Source organism: Cryptomeria japonica, chromosome 2 (assembly GCF_030272615.1).
Source record: "Cryptomeria japonica chromosome 2, Sugi_1.0, whole genome shotgun sequence".
NCBI classification, from domain to species: domain Eukaryota; kingdom Viridiplantae; phylum Streptophyta; class Pinopsida; order Cupressales; family Cupressaceae; genus Cryptomeria; species Cryptomeria japonica.
In genome coordinates this window covers 3,882,657-3,892,050 of record NC_081406.1, presented here as the reverse complement: position 1 = coordinate 3,892,050, position 9,394 = coordinate 3,882,657, and positions in this window count along the sequence as shown.

Below are 9,394 nucleotides of genomic sequence, written 5' to 3'. Positions count from 1 at the left end.
CTGTAATATCCAAATAAAATAATGCAATAGCCATGCATATCACTCCAATAACTTTGTTGCTCTTAAAGAAGGGTTATCATATGTCTAATTTATTATGATGTGCCAAATGACATTATGTATGACCAACGTGATAAATATCATATGAGATGTGATCATGTAAATTGATGGTTACATGGTGTAACATGGCAACACTTTGGATGACAACGTATAGTTTTTGAGTCTATGTAGTCTTAAGGGAGAGGGAAGGCTTGGCTTGTATGATAAGGTGCAATACCTACTACACATAATGAGATTGGGTAACACAATACATAAGATGGTGACATGGACATGGAAAAAGGGTTTTAAAAGGTTCCAGAATATGGATTGGTTAGGTCTAAGGTAATTTGTAGTGACAAACAATCAACTAATAAATTCTAGGTAAAAAACTAGTTTATATTCCAAATAAATTCAACCATATCAAACAACTATGTGTAAAATTGATCCTTGTGTATACAAGAAGACTTAAATTTGACAAAACAATATACTAAGCTTATCGATTTTTTTTTGTAATGATTATCTATTCACACACACACACACACACATTTTGATAATCCTATAATTTTGTGGTAAAAGAGGGGTTGAAACCAAATGACACTTCATCATGGAGTGTGTGGCTTATGAGGATATCTGTAAGAAATTTAAAAACAATCTAAAGATGAACAATCTGAGCAAGTTGTTTGAAGAAGCAAGGCTTCACAAAACCGCAACTTTCTTAATCCAGATTCATAAAAAAAAAAACTGACACGAAGAAAAATCTGAAATAATGTTGTTTCTAAAACTCTTGATCCCTTAGATGACTTTGTCTTGTAAAAACCCCTTCCTCCATTCAAACACTATAATTTTTCTAGAAGAAGAAACATACCGCCCATACCTAGTATATACTTTTATCCCTAAATCTAATTCCATGATCAGTGTGTTAGGTTTGCTGGGACTAAATTTCAGTCAAAATTTCCGGCAGTTGTGATTCCGTGAAAATGCGTGTACCAGAAAATTCTGCCATTGCGTTAGAGACACGTACTTTTCGACATACGGCCAGGTCATGGATGAGCTTTCCATGTGGCAAAGCATTTCCAGATAACAAAGAAAACTTCCGCAAAGACCAAAACAATAAAATCAATAGAAATTGCAATAGTATCAAATCTCAAAGAATTTTCAGCTGTAAAATGCGACCCCTTCCTTTTTTTGACTTTGAATTCCCGATGGCGTATGCTACCGAGTGTTGAATCGTTCCATTATCTCGCGTGTCTATGGCCGGCACACTGCAAAATCCTCACGCGCTCCTAGGGTTTCATTTCCAAATACGCAGCGACACGTCATAATAAATATCTCTAAAATCAGGTTAAGCTCTTCAGTGCTTTATCAAGGTCGCTGGATCGAATCGTTCTTGCATAGCATTTTGCTGCGAAAAAGAGAAAAAATAGTCTTTGGAGGGTTTGTTCTTCAGTGCTTTATCAAGGTCGCTGGATCGAATCGTATTGCATAGCGTTTTCCTGCGAAAAGAAGAAAAATTAGTCTTTTGGGGGTTTGTTCTTATTTTTTGTTGAATCGATGGCGCGAAGGACCTGTGCAACGTGCTCTGCGTCGATGAAATGCAATCTTCACAGGCAGAGCATTCCAAAGCCGACTGCACCTGTAAATGCACCTGCTGGGGTTCGAACCGACGACGGCTTGATGCGGCCGCAGCTCAGCCGAACAAATTCTGTTTCTTCTTCGGCTGTTGTGCGCAGACGGCGAAGTGTTGAAAATATTTGCCCTGCGGAAGTTGCGCGCAGGGCAGTGCGTTTGGCGTGCCGTTCTCGAGGGCCTCAGAAAATTCGGAGAAAGAATTTCGAGAGCAAACCTAGCAGGCTCAGCCAAGTCTCCACAGCTGCTGATTGCTGAGTATTTTGCGAGAATTTCAGAAACAGAATATGTAGTTATATGCAGGGTTTCTGTATTTGTGAATATCTTTACAGAAATTTGTATTTCCGAGTTCCGACTCTAATTTTGACGGTCGATTTTGTCTGCCAACCTCATTTTTGGTGGCCCGTGGTTATCCAGTCATATATTTAGCCTGTCATACAGAAAATTTGTTTCTTTCATATAATGTGTTAAATATATGACTGGATAGACGTTCGTGACAGTTATTCATATAGAGATGCCTTTTCAATATTAAAATTTAAATTATTTTTTAAAAGCATATCATAAATTAAATATATATTTTATTGCTATTTTATATAATTGTAGACATGCTGTTTGTTCAAAATCTCTCTTTTCATATAATATAGTTTTTTCAGAATTTTTATAAATAAAGTAAAGATTTCTAAATACAATACAATCGGTTTATACAAGAAGTTATGTACAATTTTAATCATACAAACATTGAATTTAGATTGTATAAATTTCAATCACAAGATTGTTCTTAAACTGAATTCATAATCACATTTTACTTTCCTTTATTTTTTCTTTCTTTCTAAATTTGGGTTTTGAGTGGTTATGAATTGTTAGTTTACATGTAACATTTTTGTAGTAGAAAATAACCATTAATTAAATAATACGTGCAATAAAAATGTTTCTAGTAGAAAATTGTGTAAAATTTGTTGACACCACATATTCTTCAACCTACAAGCTTGTAAACCTCTTGGCTAAAATTATCTCTCCTTTTGTGGAAAGATCGTGTACCTTCATTGAGAAGTTGACCCATTATTTCAAATTTGGCATAGACAAAAAGATGGATGATGATGACTTCTTGGTTAGTGTTGATGTGGTGTCTTTGTTGATAAAAGTCCCTAAAAGTTACTCAATTCATTTAATTAGACTCAAAACGAATGATGAGATTGCTTCCCTAGTACTCATCACTGACAAAAATATGGATGGTGATGACTTCTTGGTTAGTCTTGATGTAGTTTCTTTGTTTATAAAAGTCCCTAGAAGTTACTCAATTCATTTAATTAGACTCAAAACGAATGATGAGATTGCTTCCCTAGTATTCATCGCTGACAAAAAGATGGATGATGACGACTTCTTGGTTAGTGTTGATGTAGTGTCTTTGTTTATAAAAGTCCCTAAAAGTTACTCAATTCATTTAATTAGACTCAAAACCAATGATGAGATCACTTATCTGGTATTCATTGCTGACAGAAAGAAGGATGATGGTGACTTGTTGGTTATTGTTGATGTGGTGTCTTTATTTATGAAAGTCCCTAAAAATTACTCCATTGATTTAAATAGATTCAAAACCAATGATGAGATCAAATTCCCTGGTTGAACTATGCCCAAGGTCCACTTTTTTCACTTAGTCACAACTAACCTTTATATGGAGCAATTTGATGATCTTGCCCTTAACTCCTCCCCCCTCAAATCGAAATGGTGGTCCAAACACTATGTTGATGACACTAACATATGTTGGCCCCATAACCTAGAGAAATTAGAAAATTTCTATTCTTAGTTAAATAACATCACCAACTACATTGAATTCACCATAAAGCTTAAAACCCTTCACTAATTCCCCTTCTTGGATAAGCTCCTCATTAGAGAAGAGGATGGTTCCTTAGATTGTGCATTTTTAGAATGCCCACCCATTTTGAACTCTACATACATGTTTCCTCTCAAAACCAATTGGATTGAAAAGTTGGTTTCTTCAATAGTCTAACCATTAACTATTTTGCATTTGTGATGATGATAACATCAAAATAGAGCTTTCCCAACTTAACAAATTCTTTAAGTTGAATGGATACCACAAAAAATAAATGAGCATTCACACAAGCCAAATTTTGAAATAATCCTCGAATTAAAGATGATTATTTAAATGATGCCCTATGTTTAGCTTCTCCTCTATATTGAAGGCATCTCTAACAAGATTTTTAAAATCACTCGCAAAAAAGATCTCAAATGTGCATGGGGTGGAACTTGAATTCTATTTGGCACCTATTATTATATTTCTTCCATTCCAATCCTCATTCCTCCTAACCTTTTTCCTTCGTGCCTCATCATCATTGATTTTTTCTATCACTAACCCTCCCTCTTCTACACCCCCCTGTTCTCCTCTTTAAATTAGCTCATCTCTTATATACTCCCTATTCCCATGCTCATTAAACTCCTCCCCACACTCATTGCCCACTCCCAACTTTTTTCTTTGATAGCCTAACTATAGAGCCCCCTATTTGTCCTTTCCTCCTCTTGTTTTTTCTTTGGGATATCTTCTTAGATATGTTAGAGTTGAGAAATACAACACCACAAGAGCCCAAATGATCTCTGCAAGCTGAAATAAACCTGTTACAAGGAGAAGCAAGGAAGCAATAGAGAAAACCAAATACACAGAAAAATGATCAAAAAGGATGAGAGCTCTATATTCACAAAAAAGTGTAATGTGATAATGATACAAAGAAAAGAATTAACCTCTAATAGGTCAAGAAACCCTAAAAGGGAAAACCCTAGGCTTGCACATAATAATTGATAAAATAATTAATTATTATGCACCTAATGTTAGCTTAAGTGTAAAAGAGATAAAGGGGAACTTGATTAATTAAACAAATCTCGTTTAATTAATCAAGTGAAGACTCGATTACTCTAACACCCCCCTTAAGCTAGACTCAGGGAGAGCTAAAACCTAGAACAACTATTGAAAGCAGGAAAGATAGGTCCCGACAACAAGGCTTGATCAGGTACCCAAATACAATGAAATCTCTATGCAACGTAGAAAAGGAGAAAAGGAGAAAACCCAGTGGGAAAAAACTCCTCTCAAAAAAGAGATAAAAGAACATGCAGAAAGAAATAAGAAGGAAGGAAGGGCTCATAAAGACCCCGGAAGGCCTCATAAAGACCCCCCAAGGACAACTTCCTTCACCCCAAGCATAGAGCACAACTGAAGATAGCGCGGCGATGCAAAAGGTTTCGTGAAGATGTCTACAACCTGCTCGGTAGTGGGAATGTACTCCAGAATGAGAGAACCATCCTGAATCAACTGGCGGATGAAATGCATGTGAAGCTCAATGTGCTTCAGCAACTGATGCTCTACAGGGTTGCGAGAAATGTGAATAACACTCTGATTGTCACACCAAAGAATAGTGGGACTATCAAGAGGAAAACCAAACTCAATCATCAACTGTCGAAGCCATAAGATCCCCTAACTAGTGAGCACAACAACTCGGTACTCAGCCTCAGTATATGATAATGCATGAGCAGATTGCTTCTTGCAAGACCATGTGATAGGACCGGAGCCAAGATAGAAAACAAAGCCAGAAGTAGACTTCTGATCATTGACATCACCAACCCAATCGAAGTCAGTGTAGCCAACAATGTGAGGCTCCCCTGATGTGCAGTGAATGCCATGAGAAATAGAACCTTGAATGTATTGCAAAATACGTTTGGCAGCTTGCCAATGACTCTCATGAGGATCATGGGAGAATCGAGAGACAAGGCCAACCGCAAAGGAAAGATCAGGACGAGTGTGTGTCAGGTACAACAAACTACCAACCAATTGCTGGTAAAGTGTAGAATCTATTGAAGGAGTGGAGCAAGTGGTAATAAAAACAACCCCTAACTGAAAAGGAGTGGGAGCAGGCTTGCAATCAAGCATGCCAAAGCGTTGAAGCATGTCAAGAGAATACTTCTGCTGGTAAATGAAGATCCCATCAAAAGACCGAATCACCTGAAGACCAAGAAAATAGTGCAGAAGACTGAGATCTGTCATCTCAAACTGGTCCATTAAAGCTCGCTGAACATGCTAAATCATAGAGGATGAGCTACTTGTGATGAGGAGATCATCAACATATAGCACAAGAATCAGGATCTCAACCTCAAGAAGCTGAATGTACACTGTGTGATTGGAATGACAACGTGTGAAACCAGTGGAGATCAAGAAGGAGTCCATCTTCTCATACCAAGCTCGAGGGGCCTGTTTGAGACCATACAATGAATGGTGAAGCCTGCAAACCAAAGAAATGTCCTGCACAAATCCCTGAGGCTTCTCCATATAGATTTCCTCTTGTAGGTCTCCATGCAAGAAAGAACTCTTCACATCCATCTGAAAAATGAGCCATCCCCTAGAAGCTGCAAGAGATAGTACAAAGCGGAGTTCATCTTGGCGATAGGGGCAAATGTCTCGGAGTAATCAATACCCTCAACCTGTGAGAAACCCTTTGCAACAAGATGTGCTTTGTACTTATCAATCAAACCATCAACAACATACTTAGTGCGATACAACCAATGACACCAAACCATCTTTCTGCCCTTAGGAAGAGGACACAAATCCCAAGTATTATTCCACATCTAAGAAGAATACTCCTCCATAGCACAATCCCACTCAGGGTGTCCTGTAGACTGAAAACTTCTGAGGATCATCTGAAATGGCATGACTCAAAAGACTAGAACCCACAGTATGAGAACGGGTGCGACGAGTATCTGAAGGATCACCGGCCATAGATCCTACCGCCTCAACAGTAAAGCGAGCCCACTTGGGCATCTGAGGTGGAGCAGGTGGAGGTGGAGATGGTGGATCATCAACAACATCATCAGAATCATCCTCAAAATAATCCCAAAGAGATGCAGTGCGAGGATTAGGAAGAGGGGTAGACACTGGAGACAAGGTATCCGCTGTGGGAAGGCGCTCATCAGACTAAACATCCCATCAAAATAGAACCTCTCTAGAATCAGGATCAAACAACCCGTACATCTTAACATCCTCACAGTAGCCAACAGAAATGAGGGGTCAGCTCTTCCTCTGCATTGCTTTCCTCTAAGCATCAGGATTAAATGCCCATGCCTCATTGCCAAATACTCAGAAAAAAGAAACATTAGGCTTGTCATGAGACCAAGCCTCCACAGGAGTCATATGTCGAATCTCCTTGTCAGGCATCTGATTCTGAATGTAGTTGGCACAATTGACTGCCTCAGCCCAAAAAGACGAATCCATGGACATGGATTGAATCATACAATTCGCCATCTCTCGTAAAGTTATGTTCTTTCGCTCAACGACACCATTCTGCTGAGGGTTGTAGGGAATAGTAAACTGATGTTGCAAACCATGCTCAGTGCAAAAATCTTTGAAATCCTGATTCACATACTCCCCCCCATTATCTGTACGTATCCATTGAATAGAATAACCAGATTGCTTCTCTACAGATGTCTTGAAGATTCGAAATGAATCAAAGACATCAGACTTGTACTTAAGAGAGTACACCCATGTGCGTCTAGAGAAGTCATCAATAGAAGTGAGTACATACTTGGCCCCAAAAAAAGGAGTAGGGAATGACATGAGGTCACTGTGAATCAACTCCAAAGGTGCCAAAGCACGAGGGGTTCTTCCCTTCGGAAAGGGATCCTGGTGATGCTTTCCAAGCACACAACCATGACAAACACCATCAGTGTAGGAGATCTATGGGAGCCCAAGAACAAGTGCCTGTGTACTCATCTACTGAAGATATTTGTAATTGACATGGCCCAACTGAATCTGCATGTGCTATAAGAGAAGAACCTATACTCGCAAAGGGCTCAAATCCATCAAATTTGTAAAGATGAGATGCAGTATCAACACTCCCAGTAGTCACAACCAAATCAGAGTCATGGAGGTCCCGAATAGCCACATCATGTGGTGAGAACTCAGTTGTCTTACCAAAGCCAGAATAAAAAATGTGATAAATGGACAGGAAGTTCATCGAGATGTCAGGAACAACTAGAACATCCTGCAGAGTACCCCCATCCAAAGAGACAAAACCTGAACCCAAGACTGAAAGCTGAACTGAGTCACCCACTGCAATATATGAAGTACCACAAGAGGCAAGAGAAGTAACCAACTGCTGAGTGTGATTCATATCGTGAGAAGCGCCAGAATCTAAAATCCAAGTGGACCCATAGGTTGAAGCTTGAGCAGTGAGAGTATGACCTTTCCCTATGGAAGGAGAAGACGCCTGAGGTGAGGAGATGTGATGCTGCTGCATCGCTTCCTCTAAAGCCTCTAATCATTTCCAACACCTGGAAACTGGATGTCCTTCCTTGCCACAAAAACTGCAAGTATCTCCTGATTTCTTCTTAGTCTTGGAGGAAGACTCACTAGACTGCAAAGATTTCCCCTGTTTCAGAGGAAATGGTGGTTTGGAATCAGACTTAGGAGGTGGCTTGGAGGAATGCTCTCTGCCTGCAAAATTCTTCTTTGGCTTTGGTTTTTGCTTTTGCTTCTCCTTAGAGGACTGAGCAACCAATGCTTTATTCTTGGACCCTAAGAGCATGTCCAGCTGAGAAAGGTGAGACTGCTCACGAGACAACTGCTCACAAAACACATCAAAGGTGGGCATGGTGAAATGAGCACCCAAGCCATCCATGGTGGAGTAGAAAGCAGAGGCAAAAAACTGAAAATGACCCTGAAGCTTTGAAAGGATCACGTGAATGCACTCCGTGTTTGTCTTGATCTTGTTACACCCTTGGAGAACAGATCTGGTAGTCTTGAATTTGTTCAAAAAATCCTCAATGGTGGGAAAGGAATCAGGTGATAAGGAAACCAACTCTGCCTCAATCTGTAAAGCCTGGATCTCATTAACCCTCCCAAAGAGAGTCTCAAACTTCAACCACATAGCACGAGGAGTGAGCAACTCATCAAGGTGAAACAAAAGACTATCGGAAACATGTAAAGAGAGCAAACCCATGGCCTCATCCATCTTGTTTCTGTGCTGAAGAAGCTCACAAGGACGCTACAATAGAGGCTGAACCTCATCCAAAAAAGACCACAACCCTCATGCTCAGAGAAGCCTCATGATGCGAGGCTTCCAGGTGTGATAGTTGTGTGATGTCAACAACTCAACTAAAGGATCTGCCATGAAACTATGGACTTGTACCTGCTTGTGGATTTTTATTATTATGTGATCTTTCAGAATAGACATAAGATGCATAAGGGTTTGCTTGTTTTGAGAGTTTTGGTGTTCCATATTTCTGATATAAATGATAGAAAGCGAGAAAAAACACCCCCCCACAAGAGATAAACCCAAACCCTAGTACAAACTGATGAGAAGGAAGTAGTGCATAAGCAAAAAAAACTTCAAACTAAAATCTCATGTACCTGATGAACAAAATGAGAAACAAGATCACATATCTGAATAGATCATGCTGAGATCTTTCCAACGCCTATTCATTTTCGAAAAACGGAGTCCATTAGCCCATTCTACGGCCCCAGAAGTGCAGAAAAGAAACCCCACTTTGACTGGAAAAAAGTACAATCAAACAGAAAAATTGGAAAAAAATTCCAACACCATGAGGTCTGGCTCGGAACCAGATGTCCGACGCCTATTCGTTTTTGAAAAAAATGACTCTACATGCTCAAGATATGATGAAAACACCAACCCCCCCTTCAAAGGCAAGAGAGAGGGGCAGTGGTGGTTGACTGGAG